Source organism: Macaca thibetana, chromosome 9 (assembly GCF_024542745.1).
Source record: "Macaca thibetana thibetana isolate TM-01 chromosome 9, ASM2454274v1, whole genome shotgun sequence".
In the NCBI taxonomy this organism is placed as follows: domain Eukaryota; kingdom Metazoa; phylum Chordata; class Mammalia; order Primates; family Cercopithecidae; genus Macaca; species Macaca thibetana.
Genome location: NC_065586.1, coordinates 20,977,736 through 20,997,571, shown reverse-complemented (window position 1 = coordinate 20,997,571; position 19,836 = coordinate 20,977,736). Strand labels below are relative to the sequence as shown.

General features: G+C 37.0%; 2 protein-coding genes and 1 pseudogene across 6 annotated transcripts in view; 2 read left to right on the top strand and 1 right to left on the bottom strand.

Annotated features, from left to right (window-relative positions):
- Nucleotides 1-18,366, top strand: part of LOC126962731 (uncharacterized) — a 45,459-nt pseudogene extending 27,093 nt beyond the window's left edge. The window contains exon 2 of the transcript XR_007728791.1: nucleotides 8,348-18,366. The product of XR_007728791.1 is annotated as an uncharacterized LOC126962731 (transcript). The remainder of the gene's footprint in view (nucleotides 1-8,347) is intronic.
- Nucleotides 1-19,836, bottom strand: part of LOC126962727 (60S ribosomal protein L12-like) — a 990,727-nt gene that overhangs the window by 31,244 nt on the left and 939,647 nt on the right. The window lies entirely within an intron of this gene.
- Nucleotides 1-19,836, top strand: part of NEBL (nebulette) — a 378,265-nt gene that overhangs the window by 40,934 nt on the left and 317,495 nt on the right. The gene's annotated exons all lie outside the window — the stretch shown is intronic.

Here is a 19,836-nt window from a genome sequence, read left to right as displayed (position 1 = left end):
TTTGTCAGAACTCAGTAATCACCCAAGACATGATTTAATCCCAGAAGGTTTCCCCATCTAATTATATTGTGCATATGCTAATACTAAAAGTAATTTGCAATTGCTAAACACACACTAATTGATGGGACAGTGGTGAGAGTAGGAAGGAAAATGTTCTAGAAGCTTTCTAACTGGATGGACATCACTTTTGAATGGAAACTTGTCCAAATCTGGATAATGTGGGATCGACTGTGTAAAAGGTAGTCCTTGGAAGAAGACTTAAAGTTGCTTATAATGTGGGTTTACATGGATGGAATAGTGTCTTCTAAAATTTAGGAAACATATGCAGAAAATTCTGAAAACAAATGAGACTAAGACTTAATCCTGCCCTCTGTCTTTAGCATTACAAAGGGGTTTTAACACTGTTGCTAAATGACCTGGAAACAAAAATACTATAGAAGATAAGAATACATATAAAGCAGCTTTGAGTCTAGGAGAGTAGGACATGACTTAATTCAACTGAAGTCTTATTTTCTTGCAGGATGGAAAATTTGACACCTGCTTAGATTTTTTTTTTTTTTTTTGAGATGGAGCCTCGCTCTGTTGCCCAGGCTCTGGAGTGCAATGGCATGAGCTCGGCTCGTTGCAACCTCCGTCTCCCGGGTTCAAGTGATTCTCCTGCCTCAGCCTTCTGAGTAGCTAGGACTACAGGCACGTGCCGCCATGCTTGGCTAATTTTTATATTTTTAGTAGAGATGAGATTTCATCATGTGGGGAGGCTGACCTTGAACTCCTGACTTCCGGTGATCCACCTGCCTCAGCCTCCCAAAGTGCTGAGATTACAGGCATAAGCCACTGTGCCCAGACCTTTTTAGAATTTGCCTTTGGTAAATGTGTAGGTCTGTGGAAAACAAAACAGAGATTGACTTATACACAGGACAAAGATGACCATCAGCATCAAGTGGTCCCCAAGCTCCTTAAGGTTCTCAGATTTGAGGCAGCCACCTGGGAGAATCAGTGATGTCATCATGACAGCCACATCACCCAACCAAACGCTACTCTGCTATTATGTTGAGACATAGGAACCTATTCCCTTAGGATTAATATGATGGGATCTTTCCTGATAATAACAGCTAGTAGGTACTGAGCGTTCACAATGTGCCATATGCTGTTGTGAGTGCTTTGCCTATATTCATTCACATAATCCTTCTAACTCTATGCAGATTCCCTATGTTTTCTCTTCTTATTTTAAGATGGGGAGGATCTGATACACAGAAAAGAGAATAACTTGACTCAAAGGCACACAGCCTGTAGAATTAAGATGGAATCTGGCTTTGGGACTTGCTTTTCATCAGCCCTTGTGTACTGCTCCCCAGTGATTGGGGATCATAGAGAAATTGTAACAGGTCACACTTCACCCACAGTGAGGAGCCCCCTCCACTGAGCCTGGCCTCCCAAGACACAGTACTTTTTCCCTTTTGTGATTTAACCAGTAATTTCATTAGGTTAAAAACATCATCTGCTTTTCTTACCTTGAAACCATGACTTCTACTGAGGTAAATGGTGTGAGGGCTGTAGCTTCAAAAATCAAACTGAAAGTGTCACAAAAAGAAAGCTGGTAAAAGAGTAAAATTGGACTCCCACCTCACACACATACAAAATTAACTCAAAATGGGCTAAAGACTTAAATGTGAAAGCTAAAAGTATAACACTTTTAGAAGAAAACAGAGTAAATCTTTATGACTTTGGATTAGGCAGTGGTTTTATATGTAATGCCAAAAAACACACGCAACAAAAGAAAATACAAATTAGACTTCATCAATATTTAAAAACACCTGTCCTTCAAGGACACTCTCAAGAAAGTGTAAAGACTACTCCTAGAATGTAAGAAAATATTTGCAGATCATTCTTCTGATAAAGAACTAGTACCCAGAATATATAAAGAATGGTTACAACTCAATTATTAAAAGACAAGTAACCCAATTAAAAATAGGCAACCGATTTGAATAGACATTTCTCCCAAGAAGATGCATGGTCAATAAACACATAAAAGAAGGCCTGGTATCATTACTCTTAAGGGAAATGCAAATCAAAACCACAATGAGACACTTCATACGTCCTAGAATGGATATTGTGAAAAAGGTGGACAATAACAGATGTTGGTGAGAATGTGGAGAAACTGGAACCCTCATACATTGCAGGTGGGAATGTAAAATGGTGCAGCTACTTTAGAAAATAGCCTAGCATTTCTTCAAAATTCAAATGAAGAATTAACATATGATCCAGTAATTCTACTTCTTGGTATATATCCAAGAGAATTGAAAACATATGTCCATACAAAACTTTGTACATGAATGTTCATAGAAGCATTATGCATAACAGCTAAAAAGTGGATACAACCCAAATGTCCACTAATTGGTGAGTAGATAAACACAATGTGGTACATCGACATAATGGAACACCATTCACCCCTGAAAAGGAGTGAAGCACTCATCATACTGTTAATATAACATGATGAATCCTGAAAACATTAAGCTAGATAAATCAGGCACTAAAGGCCACATACGATATGATTCCATTTATATGAAATGTGCAGGACAGGCAAATCCATAGAAACAGAAAGTAGATTAGCAGTTACCAGAGGTTCTTGGGGAATAGGGATAATGGGGAGTGATTGCTAATGAGTACTGAGTTTCTTTTTGGGGTGATGAAAACGTTCTAGATTTATATAATGGTTATTATTGCATAACTTTGAGAATATACTAAAACTGACTGAATTATACATTTTAAAAATATAAATTTTATGGTATTACGATTACATGTCAATGTAAATACATGCGTACATATACAAAAATAAAAAAGAAAGCTGTATCTGCCCTTTTGCAGAAAGTAGGAAGCAAAGTTAGCATTGACTATTCAAAAAATACAACAGCAGGAAATTTTTACCAATTTCACTTTGGGCACCCAAGTGCACTGGGACCCAGCTCCTTGCCAAAGGAACTTCATTTTCTTATTTTTTTCTTCTTATTCCTTTTCCCAAACTTTGTGGTTGGAGGAAATAACTAGTTCAGTGGGGAGAAAAAAGATGCTGCTTCTGTTTCAAGCTTGAAGCAGTGTTCCATGTCATGACCTGTCACACACACCAGAGGTTCTACATGGATTCCAAAACAGTAACATATGGAAATGTTGTCTCTTTCCACATTGCTTTTATTGGTTTTCTGCTGTCCTGCGTTTTTCTCCAGCTGGGTGGTTTTTTGCTTTGGTTTTGTTACTTCTGTTTGTTTATTTATTTATTTGTACAGAGAAAATTATCACAGTGAGCAGAGTACAGGCCCACTGAGACTCAGCTGTGGAGGATACAACATGGTCATTATTTCGGTCTGGTTTTGGCATTAGGGCAATGAGGGTGTCATAAGAATGAGTTAGGAAGCATTCCCTCTGCTTGTATTCTCTGAAAGAGATTGTAGAGAACTGGTATAATTTCTTCCTTAAATGTCTGGTAGACTTCACTAGTGAACTAATCTAGGCTTTGTGCTTTCGGTTTTCAAAGATTGTTAATGATTGATCCAATTTCTTGAACGGATATGGGCCTCTTCAGATTGTCTATTTCCTCTTGTGTGAGTTTTGGCAGATTGTGTCTTGCAAAGAATTGGTCCATTTCAAATTGGTTAATAAATGTGTGAGCATAGGGTTGTTCATAGTATTCTTTTATTATCCTTTTAATATCTATGGCATCTGTAATGATGGCCTCTCTTTCATTTATGATGTTAGTAATCTGTGTCCTCTCTTTTTCTTAGCCTGGCTAGAGGCTTACTGATTTTATTAATCTTTTCAAAGGACTAGTTTTTGGTTTCATTGACTTCTTTTTTCTCTATGGAGTCCCCACTTTTCAATTTTATTGTTTTCTGCTCTAGTTTTTATTTCTGCTTACTTTGTATTTAATTGGCTCTTCTTTTTCCAGTTTCCTAAAGTGGAAAGTTAGATTATTAATTTTCAATCTTTTTTCTTTTACAATACGTGCATTCAATGTTATAAATTTCCTTCAGATCACTGATTTTGTGGCATCCCACAATTTTTGACAAGTTGTATTTTCATTTTCATTCAGTTCAAAATATTTTATAATTTATCTTGAGATTCAGTCTTTGAACCATGTGTTATTTAGAAGTGTGTTATTTAATTCTCCATATATTTCAGGATTTTCTTATCTTTTTGTTATTGACTTCTAGTTTAATTTCATTGTGATCTGAGAGAAGACATTGTATGATTTCTATTCTTTTAAATTTGTTAAGGTGTGTTTAATGTGGTCTGTCTTAGTGAATGTTTCATGTAGGTTTGAAAAGAGTATGTATTCTGCTGTTGTTGGGTAAAGTAGTCTATACAGGTCAATGATATGCTGTTGATTGATGCTAGTGTTGAATTCAACTATGTCCTTACTGATTTTCTGCCTGCTGGATCTGTCCGGTACTGATAGAGGGGTGTTGAAATTTCCAATTGTAAGAGTAAACTCATCTGTTTCTACTTGCAGTTTTATCAGTTTTTGCTTTGTGTAATGTGATGCTCTGTTGTTAGATGCATACATGTTAAAGATTGTTATATTATCTTAGAGAATTGACCCCTTTATTATTATGTAATGGCTTTCTTTGTCCCAGATGACTTTCCCTGTTTTGAAGTCTACCCTGTTTTGAAATTAACATAGCTACTCCTGCTTTCCTTTGGTTAGTGTTATCATGATATCTTTTTCTCCATTCATTTACTTTAAAATTATATATGACTTTGTATTTAAAATGGGTTTCTTATAGGCAAAATACAATTAGGTCATTTTTTTTGATCCATTCTGAAAATTTCTGTCTTTCAGTTGGTGCATTTAGATCACTGATGTTCAAAGTGATTATTGATATAATTGGGTTAGTATCTGCCATATTTATTACTATTTTAAATTTTTTGCCCTTGTTCTTTCGTTTCTCTGTGTTACACTCTTTCTAATTTTTATGGTTTTAATTGAGCATTTTATATGATTCTATTTTCTCTCCTTTCTTACCATCTCTGTTATACTGTTTTTTAAAGTTTTCTTTTTTAGTAGTTGCCCTGAGGTTTGCAATATACAGGTAATCCAAGTCCTCTTTCAAATAGCAATATGCTACTTCATGGGTAGTATAAGTACCTCATAATAAAGTAATTCTAATTCTTCTAATTCCTCCCTCTCATTCCTTTTTGTCATCCATTTCACTTATACAAAAGCATATATGAGTGTGTAACATAGATACCTATATACACATATATACATACATAAAATATCTGTATATAAGAATATGTAACTGAATACATTGTTTTTATTATTATTTTGAACAAACTTCTGTAAGGTCAATTAAGAATAAGAAGCCAGGCATGGTGGCACATACCTGTAGTCCTAGCTACTCAAGAGGCTAATGTGGTAGGATGACTTGAGCCCAGGAGTTTGATGCCAGAGCCTGGGCAATATGCAAGACCCCATTTCTTAAAAAAAATAAGAAAAGAAAAGAAAAAAGTTAAAGAAATTTAAATTTTACCTCTACTTACACCTTTTTTTAAAATGTACTTTCTTTCTTTATGTAGATCCAAGTTCCTGACCTTCATCATTTTCTCTCTTTGAAGAGCTTCTTTTAACATTTCTTCCAAGGCAGGTGTATTGGCAGCAAATTCTTTCAATTTTTGTTTGTCTGAGAAAGTTGCTATTTCTCCTTCACTTCTGAAGGATAACTTAGCAGAGTACAGAATTCTAGAGTGGCAGCTTCCAAACTGCTTACATGTGGAACCACACACTGAAAGTTGCACACCTGTCATTGTTTCTGAAACTTTGTTGTTTCTACTTAATATGCATGTGGCTTATATGATATTCAGCTCTTAGATCACTGACAGCTTAAAACCCTGTATGTCCTTCTTTCATGCTGTTCATTGAAGATGGAGATTCAAGTGAGAGAAGTGAGAGTTTGAGGACCATCTTTTCTGTTTTTTTTTTTTTTCAATGTTATGTTTTTACGCTTTGAGTATGTTTTCATTTGTGTCACACTTTTAAAAAAAGTGTTTTAACAATTATGGGATAAGTTGAGAGTTAAGATTTGGAAGAGGTGTTGATTATGTTCTCTTGTTCTTCCTTTTTTTGCTTTTGTTCTCTCGTTCTTCCTTTTTTTGCTTTTGTTCTCTCGCCCTCTCCATTCTGAATTTGCTTTTCTAGACACCCATTTCTTTTATATCTTTAGTAATTAAGGACCCTTACTGTGGATTTTTCAGCTCTGTATGTTTGCGGATTCTTAGTTGTCCTGTGTGTTATCTCTTTAGACTAAATTTAATCTGATACAGTAATCAAAGTTATGTGGCTTAGTGTATCATTCCTTCCATATCACATGTGTAAAGTATACATGAGAATTTGAAACGCTCTTGGTGTGTGTGTGTGAGATATTTTTTGTCTAGGGAGACTTTTCTTATTTACATTGAGATTAACTCACCCAATGCACAAAACTCCACTGTAACTAATGTAATCTATAAGATTATTATGTAATCCTATTTATATGTCTTTGTTGTTTCAAGAGGAAGAAAATGTCTATGGTCTTCAAACATACATGGTGTCTTACTAATGCAGGGAAGAGAGAACACAAATGACGGTTGGTGTTGCTCTTTTTTAAGAATTAAAAAAATTTACTATTTGTGTTTCCTTTGAATTTGGTTATAATTAAATCAGTGTGTGCTGGGTACCATAAGAGCAGATTCTAGTCCCAACCGAGTCATTAACTTCCTTTTTACAAAAATATAGATGCCAAAATATTTTAGTATGCATTCCTAACAAGTATTTAGTTGTATGTATAAATACCTATAACATAAATATTGCAAAATATTAACAATAATTTCTTAATTCCTTTTAACACAGTTCATATTCACATTTTATTGGATATCTCTTTCAATTGCAAATTGCAAAGTCTTTTGTTTTGTTTTGTTTTAGTAGTTGCTCAAGTTATGAGCCAAATGAAGTACATTTATTGAATTAGCAGCTTTGTCTCTTAAATATTTTTAAATTTATAATAGTCCCCTTCCACTCCTTTCCCCCTTTTAATTCCCTTTATTTGTTGGAGACATCAGGTTTTTGCCTTATAGCATGTCCCACATTCTGGGTTGGGCTGATTGCTTCCTTGTAGTATCATTTAACTTGTGCCTCTATCCCCATATTTCGTATAAACTCATAGATCAACAGGCCTGATAATATTAGGGCTCAAATTTTCTTTTCTTCTTTTTTTTTTCTAGGCAAGATCACTTTATAGTTGGTGCTATGTACTTTCTAGTGCATCTCATTGGGAGAGACATAGTATCTGTTTGTCCCAACTTCAGTGAGTTAACATTGGTCAGAAGACTTAGCTGTATACCTGGTCCATCATTTATAAGGTTCCTCATCAACCAACATTACCCTAAGTAATGGTTTTTGCAATAGACTTCTAGAGAGAATTCCATCATTCTTTCTGCATTTATTAGTTGGAATTCTTTAATATGGATCAATTTTTTATCCTTACTTATTTGGTATTCTGAAATATAGTTTGAAAAGAAAAAGCAAGATCCATTCGTCATTCTTTTCTGTTACTGATCCATTTTCTGAATAATGAATTGGGGTCCTGGCATCCTGCCTTGGTGGGAACCAGGGAGTTGTTCTTTACCTTTTGGGGAAGAGGGAAAGGAGTGGGAGGAACATCTTATCAACTCATTATAAACCCGTGGATGCGTTTGAGTATATTTGAATCAGTTGCAGTAATTCCTTTTGATATTCATATTGCCCCATCTTTGGCCAGTGGAGACTTCTTCTATTTGACTTGTGTGTCTCTTTGACACTCTTAATCTGAGCCATTAACTTCTGGGCAGCAGTTTCCTCCTCTTTAAACAATTGGGTTAGTTGGTCTTCATGATTTCTTTTAGTTGTAGCTTCCCTTCCGGAAAAAAGATGGTATATGCTAATATTCCATGACTAAATTTCTTATGCTGAAAATCTATTTTTATTTTTTCCCTCTTTAGAGTCCACACACTGGGTGAATTAATGCATTTGAAAATATAGAATGCTTTTGTTTCTCTCTCTTTCTGATCTTTTAGCTCCTAGTTATGTGACACTGGCTTGACAGGAGTCCACACTCTAAGCTCAATATCTAGGTAAAAAACCAAACAAAGCAAACAATATAAACATTTCTATACTTAAGGCTGTAATGAGGCTTACAAAAGAAGTCCCTGATTTTGAAGATGGATTGATTTTGAAACATAACCAGCAATGTAGTTGTTATTATTCCAAATGTGGTATTTTTTTTCCCTTCTATGGCGGGTACCAGGCATAAAGAATGGACAGCTGTACTTCATCCCATAGGCCTGGTAAGGCAGAACGGAGAGCCGAGAAGGGCCTGAGGCCTCCCAGGGAGCTGGCTGGGGAGACCAGAAGGCTGCAAAGCTGGCCAACGCTTGCCAGGTGGCTGCGGAGAGTCAGCTTCAGTCTCTACAAGCCGTCCATCCAGGCAGCTCCTGAACCAGATCCAGGCAACTGGGCCAAGTCCCCAAGGCTGTCTCTGGGACCAGAAGGTATAACCAAAGGGAAGCATGGATTTAAATTCCAGGGCATAAAAGAAAAGTTCAATGTATCTAAGAAGGTGCTGAAAATGACTTTTTTGTAAATGTCTAAAGGACACTGTCTTATACCAAACCATATACAATAAAATTTTAAATGAGCCTGAGTTCTGTTTCCATCCGTGCCCTGTGGAGCACATGTGACATCAAAGGCAGCTCTGTAGGGTGCAGGGAGGAAGGAGTGTGCTTTTATTTCTCATTTTGGCACAAATCCATCAAACTATTTTTGATGGCTGGGAAACAAAACTTACATTCCCTCTAAATTCATTGCATTTGCCAGATCCACCTTTGTTTTTCTACAGTGATGGTTTCTACTTCTTCAATCTTTGCATTCCTCTTACTTTGAGGCTTTATTTAGCAGGAAAAAGGCAAGAATGATGCTAGATTTCAAGGGAAGCCTTAAATAGCCCAGTTCATTAAGCAGTCCCCTCTGCAACTTACCATTTCTTCTCCCCAACCCCCAATTTAAAACAGTTGTTTGTAAGACTTTTAAAATGAACCATCCCTCTCATAGGAGTCTTATGATGTGAAAAGGAGCTGCTGGTTTCATTTCAATGTGGTGGGAACCCTTGGTGATGAGCAAATATAGCTTCAACCTAATGCATGTGCACAGTGGCTGTGTGTGTGTGTGTGTGTGTATGCATGGTGTGTGTGTATGCATGGTACATGTGTGTGTATGTGTGTGCCTGTGAGCCTCTAGAGATTCTGGAATTCCATTCATCATAAGAATTAGAGATGTCAGCATTGCTTTCAGCAATTCTGTCTCTTCTTTGCCACCACAGGACTGTTCCTTACGGCTTTTGAGATGTTTCCTTCATGATCTGTCTTTGTGCTGCCTTGCCCCACCACCCCTCAACACTGCACTTCAGTGGAGACTGATGCAGACGGTGCTGTTTCTATTTCTTTTTCTTTTTTAGAGATGTTGCCTTGCTCTGCTTCACAGGCTGGAGTACAGTCCTGTGATCATAGCTCACTGCAGCCTCAAACTCCTGGGCTCAAACATCCTCCTGCCTCAGTCTGCTGAGTAGCCGGGACTACAGGTGCATGGCACCATGCCTGGCCAATTTTTAAAACGTATATTTTTGGTAGCAATAGGGTCTTGTTATGTTGTCCAGATTGGTCTCAAACTGCTAGCCTTCAAGCATTCCTCCCACCTCAGCCTCCCAAAGTGCTGAGATTCCAGATATGAGCCACTCTACTCGGCCTTGTTTTTATTTCTTTTGGACTATTTATTTCTGATCATTTTTACTGCTCTTTTCCAAACTCTACATTCCCCATCCTCTTTGAAACTTTGAATCCTAATGTGGTTGGGTGGTGGGTTCTGCCTAGCTTGTTAAAGAGTGACCCTAATGCGCCTGAAGTGGTTGGTTTCATTACATTAGGGTCTTTTGACAGCTCAGGGAGAAACTGCCACTCTGTAAACATTTATCACCTCTACTAGGGAAAAAAGGCCCAGGCCTGATTATAATGGGTCAGCAAGTGGAGGAGAAGATATTATTAGCTTCAGTGTCTTTGGTATTGGACTTCTTTTCATTCCTGCATTAATAACTCATAACTTATTGATTTTTTCCCTAATCTTTGTCAGTGATGTTGCCTTAAATTATAAAGGATAGTAATGCAATATTAGTAACAGTTCTATCAATATACTAAAAGCTTTACCTCCTCCTACTCCTTCATTTTTAATCAAAATAGGACCTTCCCTGAAGGATTGGGTTATGAGTACAATGAATTTATGTTGGTCTAGTATGCAATATTATGATTTAAAAGCATTTCTCAATGGCCAAGTAGATAAGGAATTATATGAAATTCTACAAATGCCAAGAAGTATTTCAGTGATTTACAAATATTGTCTGCCTTCTGTATGCATAAAATGTCATAGATTGGTGCCAGTGAACACACACATATATCTCAGGTGAGGATTGGCTTCAAATAACTTACTGGTACATTCTAGGAGAGAAAAATTAAAAAAGAACTTACATGAAATATTTCCTAAATAACACAAGAAAACTTAAACCTAAATGTTAGATTGGTTGGAGATATACATATACATATACAACCAATTGGAGATTATGTATATTTATATTATATATAATTATATATGTTGAAGATTTTATGAATATATTGGTTGGAGATTATATATATACATGTATTCTGATGATATATATGATCATCAGAATTCAGAGAAGGAGAACTATAGATTGAATGAAGTCAAAGATACCAATATGAAGGAGAAGGAAGAATTTGGATAATTTAGATAGAGGGGAGCAGGGTGGGGAGAAGAAGAGTTCCAGGCATGGGAAATAACATCAGTAAATTAAAAAATAAGGACTAAGTGGTGGAAATTTATGGAAGGCCAGGATGACTTGAGCTCAGGGCTCTTGTGACATAAAAGACTTAGTGAGCTTTTTACTAATATCTTCAGTGTATGAATAAAGTTGATGATAAAGAACTTTAAGAATATGCAGTTCTCTGTACAGATATGAAGTAGCAATTATCTTCAAATTATATTGTTGCTAGTTTAAGTATTTTAGTCTGTTTGCCAAAATTGAAAGAAAATTATGAAATCACAACTACTTATATTTGCAAATACACTGGAGTGTCTGAAAATGACAAAAAGCACAGATTTACCTTTGACCTTGTACAGAGAGAACAGTGAGAATCTTGGCACTTGCTGGATTTTTAAGAGTTGCATGGATTTAATATAAAGACATCCTTTGGTGTCGACCTCAAAGGGATAGTATATGTGACTCTCCAGGCCACCTGTAGAAGGCAGTCTTCATTGTTCAGGGAAAGTGATAAGCATTGATAAAATCCCACTGATATGAGATATTTCAAAACAATTTCTGGCTTGTTATTAGAACCAGCCAAAATGATTTTATTGAGTATCTTCTATGACCCCAGCAGCCTATGATAAAATATGTGAGACCTCTGATTCTTGATCTTACAGAACTTATTAGGAAGATGAGAGTATTCACTGGAAGAAAATTAGGAAATAAAGACATATACAAGGAGGGAATACTTGAAGGGGGTATAAGTGGATGTCTTTGCTGATGTTCTTTCTCTCATTTCCCTTTTCCTTAGGAAATTGATCTGTCATATTTTCAACTGCTATCTCTACTGGTGACTCAAATAGATATCTCTTCTGGATTTCCTACCCATACACTGAGCATTTTTGCATCATCCTAAACTTCAGATCTCCAAACCCAAACTGTCTCTCCCAACCAGATTAAGTCTCATTTCCTTTCTGCCTTTTATAGTACCCTTTTAATCACCCAGGCTCAAAATCATTGACTATTTCTGCATATCTGTATGTCTTTATATTTATCACTCACCATGGCCACTTATTCTGGATTGTTAGTAGATCAAGAGAATAGAGATATTTTTAATCAAATGAGCCCAAATATGCAAAGCAAGTGTGGACGAGAGAAGGAAATGAAGTGACATTCTCAGGTCTCTTCCATGGAAGATACAGATGGTAGAGTTTTGACTTAGTGGCACTGAGATAGATCTGTTTCAGGGCAAGATAGAACAATGGGAGAGATCCCGGCTGGGTGTGGTGACTTAGGCCTGTAATTCCAGCACTTTGGGAGGCTGAGGTGGGCGTATCACCTGAGGTCAGGGGTTTGAGACCAGCCCAGCCAACATGGTGAAACCCTGTCTCTATTAAAAATACAAAAATTAGCCAGGCATGGCAGCGGGCGCCTGTAATCCCAGCTGCTTGGCAGGCTGAGGCAGGAGAATTGCTTGAACTCGGAAGGTGGAGGTTAGAGTGAGCTGAGGTCACACCACTGCACTCCAGCCTGGGTGATAGAGAGAGACTCTGTCTCAAAAACAACAACAACAGGAGAAATCCCCACATTCCTTGGCCTGAAAATGTATTTGTATATACATTACCTGTTAACTTCCTTAATATTGGTATATCAAATTTTGATAGAGTTTTGCTTTCAAAGTTTTAGAAAAGCTTAGCATTGAAAGGAATTTGCATCTTTAAATTTGCATTTTCTATCACTGTGTTTTGGTATCCTGGTGGGTTTACATGCAAAACACATCTATCTCCAGACTGTCTAATGTGCTATTGTCAATTAGTGGAATGAACTGTTATGTGTTGTGGGCTATCTTTCCCCGGTGGCATTTAAATAGAGATGGCATCGCTGTTTCAAATACTGAAGATGTGAGCCTAGCGTTGGGTAGGAGATTGGACTAGCTTTCTATAACTCATTCTAAGATTAGGATTTTCTAACTTTATAGTGATTCATAAGACAATTATTTCATAATGGATTTCTACTATTATATAGTGTGCACGTGATAAGCATACATTGATTTGGACTTTTTCTATGACAACTTGGAAGGCAGAAAGTTAAGCACTTAAAAATGACGTCCAAGGGTGGCAGAGTATTTATGGATTATACTATGATTGTTGAATTAAACTAAAATAAATATTACCTTGAGTTTATTTGTCAACATTTTTGGTAGGATGGAACTCAAGAGGTAGGGGCTGCACCTTTGAAGCACTGGGATTGGCATGACCATGGCATTAAAGTGATTAATTCCCTGACAATTAGCCTAAGTTTATAAAGTTATACAGTGTTAAGGGCTCAGGGTATCTCTCCATAAGCAAGATAGAAAGGGATGGAAATAAATACCATTTCCTTCTTTGAACTGAAGCCATGTGAGATAAGGAATGAAAGAGTATAATTTTAAGGCATTTGGTAGATACTGTTAAAAAAAAGTTTCATGGCCAAACATACTTTAGAATTGAACTCCTGGGGTTTTCAGTCAGGTCCAATGTTCTCAGTGTGATGTTTTCAGATGCCTCCTCTACTCCAGGGAGGAAGTCAGAAGTTATTGTATGAAGCCTGAAAATGCAGTTCCTTTAGATCCTGTGCCAGTATCTCATCATCATCTTGGGACAAAGAATATGGTAAACATCCACAACTTACACAATAGAATGGAAGAATTCCTTTGAACCAGATTAACCATAGGGAAAATATCTGCATATCTTCATAGCAGCCAACACAGAGCTGTGTGTATTTAGCACTGACTTCAGACCTCACTTGGGTGTGTGTTCTTCCTCTGCAGGGCTTAGTTCTCCACAGGGAACTTCTTCACTCTAACCTTCTTGTATAGGTGGTCTTGTTCTTTTTGTTGTTGTTGGTGTTGTCATGAAATACTTTTGAAGAGTGCCAATCCTCAATAAATATAAAAGGATGATGGGAGAGAGAACCACTATTTTATGACTGCCCTAGTAATTAATAAGTGACCTAGGTAAGAATGGCCAGCAGGTGCTAAAATCAGTGAGTGAAAGATTGTTGAGGAATAGAATATTCTCCAAGTGTCAACTCTTGGACTACTTAGTTACAAAGATGAAATACACCTTTATGATGGAGAATACTTTAAACCAGTGATCAAATTTAAACATTTTTTTTTTTTAAGACAGAGTCTCACTCTGTTGCCCAGGCTGGAGTACAGTTGTGCTATCACAGCTCACTGTAGCCTTGACCTCCTAGGCTTAGGTGATCCTCCTATCTCAGCCTCCTGAGTAGCTGGGGATACAGGCACATGCCATCATGCAGGGCTAATTTTTAAATTTTTGGTAGAGACAGGGTCTCCCTATATTGCCCAGGCTGGTTTCGAATTCCTGGTCTCAAGGGATCCTCCTGCCTCAGCCTCCCAAAGTGCTAGGATTACAGGCCCCTGTGCCTGGCTAAATTTAAACAATTTAACATCATTAGTAGAGTAACAAATTGACATAATTTACCCGTTGACTTATTCTCTGCCTGTCACTTAGCATTCCTCCCCACTATGTTCCACCTGAATCGAATCATGAGAAAACAATTAGATAAATCCCCAAATGAGGTGTTATCCTCTTAAGAAATACCAGTCATTATAGACCAGAAAGGCTGGGGAGCTGTTTAAAGGAGTTTGAAGAGATATGACATCTAAATGTAGGATGTGATCCTGGATATCATCCTGGATCAGGGAAATAGCTATCAGGGACATTTCTTGGGCCATTTGGGGAAATTTGAAAATGGACTATATAAGATAATGATATTGTATCAATGGTCAATTTCCTGAGTGTGATAATCATGCATATGTAAGAGAATGTTTTTGTTTTTGGGAGATTCATGTTGAAGCATTTATGACTTAATTGTCATGATGCTTGCTACTAACTTTCAAATGGTTCTCATTTATACATATAAATTATCTAAAACATGTATGGTAATATTTATTTAAAATAAAAATAAATGTTACATATGTTATATTCAGTATATTACTCAATATAACGATATATGTTATATTAAGTATATTACAAATATTTGCTTTGTACCTGCACATATACACGTTCGTGTATGCACATAAAGCAAATATGCCAAAATGTTGGTGATTGGTGAATCTAGATGAAGGGTATCTTCATCACACTAGTTTTGAAGCTGTTCTGCTGGTTTGAAATTTTTCAAAATAAAAAGTTAGGAAAAAAGAACTTTGTGTTAGAGATGAGGTAGATACAACAATCTTAAAAGATTGTTGTAAGAATGATTGAGATGATGTGTATGAAAGTGCTTTGTAAGCTGTGAAAGTAATGTCTCTAAGCCTCTTTGTGTTTAGGATGTAACTTGTGCTGAACTATAACACCCAATGTTGTATTTTGGGTTGTAACTTGTGCTGAAGTACAACATCCAGTGTTTGTATTTTCTATGAATGACTATGGATTCATAGGGAAAGAGAAATTTAATCAGTGGCTTTATTAAGACTCATTTCACACATATGTAATTTAGAAAAAGAAAACTGACTCTGTTTCACTGAGATTAATATAGTTCTGCCCATGGCATATCTAGAACAGTGTCTAAATACATCTAACAAATAATAGGTTGTTTTTTTCAGTAAAGAAACAAAATTTCACTTACTTTTAATGCTCATTTAGCCAGTTGCATTTATGGAAAATCTTTCCCCAGAGGTTGGAAAATGAGCAAACAACAGCTTTAATATAAGTCAATAGAACATTAAGTAGAGAAAAGCTCAGAGTTGCATGCTGTGCTATTATCTTGTGATAATTTCAATTTAGGTTTCTTTTTAAGTATGCGTTCAGGATTTTACTGTTAGACTAAATGTAAAATGGAGTCTATGTCTGTGGAGTACTGACATGAACCTGGAGAGTGAACATTTTGCCCCTTCTCAGGGAAGCAGGCCAAAATATCTGTAAAATGGTGACATTTTGATCCTGACTGGAAGACAACCATGTTGAAAGAATGATAAGGAAGGGATTATGGAACAACAAACATAACTTGTCAGCTGGAAGAGACGTTCCTGTCAGGCAATGAACTTGACGAATTTCTTCAGCTAGTATAGACAGTTCAGGTGTAGGCTGTAGTTTTCATTGGTGGTGGCTGTGGGGTGCTACATCAGCCAGACTGACACTAGGTTGCCATCTTTCTCAGTGGGCACATGAGGAAATCATGATGATGGCTATATTAGCGACCATTAAGTAATTATTCTGCACTAGGAGTGATGTTCAATGCTTTCTGTGTATTTTCTGTTAAACCTCACAATATCCCCGAGGTTGGTAAGAAATATTTCTAATATTCTTTTATTTTTATAGATTAGGTGGACTCAGGTTAGATAACTTATGTAAGGTCATACAGATAATAGTGGCCAAGTTGCTACTTGAACCCAGGTTGTGTGACTCTAGAACCTGTTTTATAACCACCACGCTATACTCAACTGATTCTCTAAAGTTGGTATTTGAGAGAAAGATGAAAAAGATGTGAAGGCTTTTTAGCTATAGAGAGATGCGTTCTGCAATGATTGAGGAAAAGGGATTGGAATTACTCTCTCAACATAACATACTAAGAATAACTAAGCAATATATAGGACCCAACAGTTGTCAGACATTAGACAAGCAGCACAGACAGTGACCTTTCGGAGAAGGCAAACAAACGAGATTGTTGCAGCTTGCTGCCTGGAGAGAGTTCTAGGCTGAGGCACAGGAATACATATTATATTTCTAGACATGTAGCAGAGCCCAGGAATTACCCTAAGTTGAGGAACACAGTTCAGAGGTTGGAGAGGCTAAGGCTGCTAGAATTCACAAGGCCAGATCTTGGTTAGAAGAGACCTAACCAAGGTTAGGAGAGACAGAGAGGCAACTCTAGAGATCTGTTGAGTTTTCAGTGAGGAAACTCCCCAAGGCCAGAGAAAGACACAGGAGAGAATCAAGAATTGGGTGGAGTCATCCAGGAGCTCAATAGTAGTTTTTTTTTTTTTTTTTTCCCTTATCACCCAGAGTGGAAAGACCCTGGTTCTCAGGGAACCATTGTCTCCTGGTGGGTCTCATGGTGGGGCCAAATTTGCCCTTGACAAAAGTTCTTCTGGTCTTACTTGGCAGAGCTTAAGAGCAAGCCATGGAAGGAACAGGTTGTGTCCAAGTAACTTTATTGCACCCAACTCAAGCTCAGAAATATTTAAAAGAATAAAAAGCTCCAGTACCAACAAAGTAACATGTATATTTCTGAAATCCAATAAAAAGTACCAGTCATTCAGGTTGGGTGCTGTGGCTCACACTTGTAATCCTAGCATTTTGGGAGGCTGAGGCAGGAAGATTGCTTGAGCCTAGCAATTCATGACCAGTCTGGGCAACATAGTGAGACCCCCATCTCTGGAAAACAATCTAAAAAGTAGCTGGGATTGGTGCGGCACACCTGTAGTCCCAGCCACTCAAGAGGTTAAGGTGGGAGGATTGCTTAAATCCAGGAGTTTGAGGTTGCAGTGAGCTATGATTGTGCCACTGCACTCCAGCCTGAGTGACAGCAAGACTTTGTCTCTAAAAAAGTAAAAATAAAAAGAAATTACCAGGCATTCAAAGAAGCAGGAAAATGTGACCTGTAATGAGGAGAAAAACAGTATATAGAAAAAGGCCTAGAAATGACACAGATGATAGAATTACTAGACAAGGACTGCTATGGACTGAATTGTGACCCTCCTCATCTTTACCAAATCCGTATATTGAAGTCCTAACCCCTAATGTGATGATACTTGGAGACGGAGACTTTGGTAATTTGGTAATTAGTGTTAGGTGATGTCGTGAGAGTAGGGCCTTTATGATAAGATTAATAACTTTATAAGAAGAGGAAGAGAGAGATACAGATTAACTTTTTGCATGTGCCATGTGAGAACACAGTGAGAAGGAAGCGATGTGCAAATCAAAAAGAGGGCTCTCACCAGGAACTGAATTGGTTGGCAGCTTGAGTTTGGACTTCCAACCTACAGAATGGTAAGAAATAAATATCTGTTGTTTAAGCCACCCAGTCTATGGTATTTTGTTATAGCAGCCTGAGCTAATACAAGGCCATTAAAACAACTATTGTAAATATACTGCATATGTTCAAGTATGTAGAGGAAAACATGGGTATGATAAAGAGAGTCATTGAAGATATAAAATAGACATGCATTAAATTTCTAGAGTTAAAAAAATACAAGACAGAAGATACAAGAGAGGGATAAACAGCAACAATTAGTAAACTTGAAGACATAGCAATGATCTAAAATGAAACAAGAAAAAAAAGGACTAAAAAGAATTAACGGAGCATCAGTGAGGAGTGGGACCATAGAAAATAGCCCATCATATTTATAATTATAGTGACAAAAGGAGTGGAAGAAAAGAAACATATCTTAAAAAATAATGGCTAAAAAATTAAGAGTGGAGGGGGAAGGAACAGAAAAAAAATCTAAAGAAATAGTGGCTGAAAAATATCCAAATTTGCTGAAAATCATCATCCCACAGAACCAAAATTTCAATAAGCTCCAATTAGAAGAAAGTGAAAAAAAAAACCACACCAAGGCACATCATAATCAAAAGCAGTCAGAGACAAAGGACATTATGCACAGAAGAACAAAGGTGATATTGAGCTAACTCCTTGTTGGAAACAATGCAAGTCAGAAGACAATGGAGCAGCACCTTTAAGGCACTGAAAGAAGAAAAACCTCTCAAACTAGACTTCCATACCAAGTGAAAAAAAATTTTAAAATAGATGAAATAAAGACCTTCCCAGACATACAAAAGCTGAAAGAATTTATCATTAGCTGACCATCAGTACAGGAAATGTTAACAGAAGGCCTTTAGACAGGAAGAAAATGATACCAGATGGAAACTGAATCTGCACAAAGAAATAAAAAGCACTAGAAAAGGTAAATATGAATGTAAATACAAAATACTTTTTGTTTATAAAAATATCTTTAAAAAACAATTAACTGTTTAAAGTGAATATTTTAACAAGGTATTATGGTAGTAAAATCTGTGACAGTAGTAGCACAAAGACCAGGAAGGGGCAAAAGGGAAAAAGTGTCATGAGGTTATTACACTATATGTAAAGTGTTATAACAGAACTTGAAGGTAGACTGTATCAATGTAACGATGTTTATTACAAACCCTAATGAAATGACTAAAGAAACAACACAAAGAGATATAGCTAGTAAGCCAATAAAGAAGGTAAAAAGGAATCATAAAAAACACTTAATTCAAAAGAAGATAAAAATGAGCAAAAAGGAACAAAGAACAGATTGGAAAAATAGAAAACAAATAGCATGATGATATATTTAAACTCAATCATGTTAATAGTCACATTAAATGTAAATGGCCTAAATTCTGTCAATTAAAAGACAGGCTCTGTCAGATTGGATTAAAAAAAAAGCAGGGCGGCCGGGCGCGGTGGCTCAAGCTTGTAATCCCAGCACTTTGGGAGGCCGAGGCGGGTGGATCACGAGGTCAGGAGATCAAGACTATCCTGGCTAACATGGTGAAACCCCGTCTCTACTAAAAATACAAAAAACTAGCTGGGCGTGGTGGCGGGCGCCTGTAAAAAGTCTCAGCTACTTGGGAGGCTGAGGCGGGAGAATGGCGTGAACCCGGGAGGCGGAGCTTGCAGTGAGCCGAGATCACGCCACTGCACTCCAGCCTGGGAGACACAGCGAGACTCCGTCTCAAAAAAAAAAAAAAAAAAAAGCAGGACCCAACTTTCCACTGGCTAAAAGAAACCTAATTAAATATAAAGACACAGATAGGGTAAAAGCAAAAGGATGGGAAAAGATATAGCATGCCAGCATTAATCAAAGAAAGCTGGAGTAGCTGTATGCATATGGGACAATGTATATTTCTGAGCAAGAATTATTACTAGGAATAAAGAGGGTAATTTCAAAATGATAAAGGGATCATTTTCTCAAGAGAACATAGCAATCCTAAAT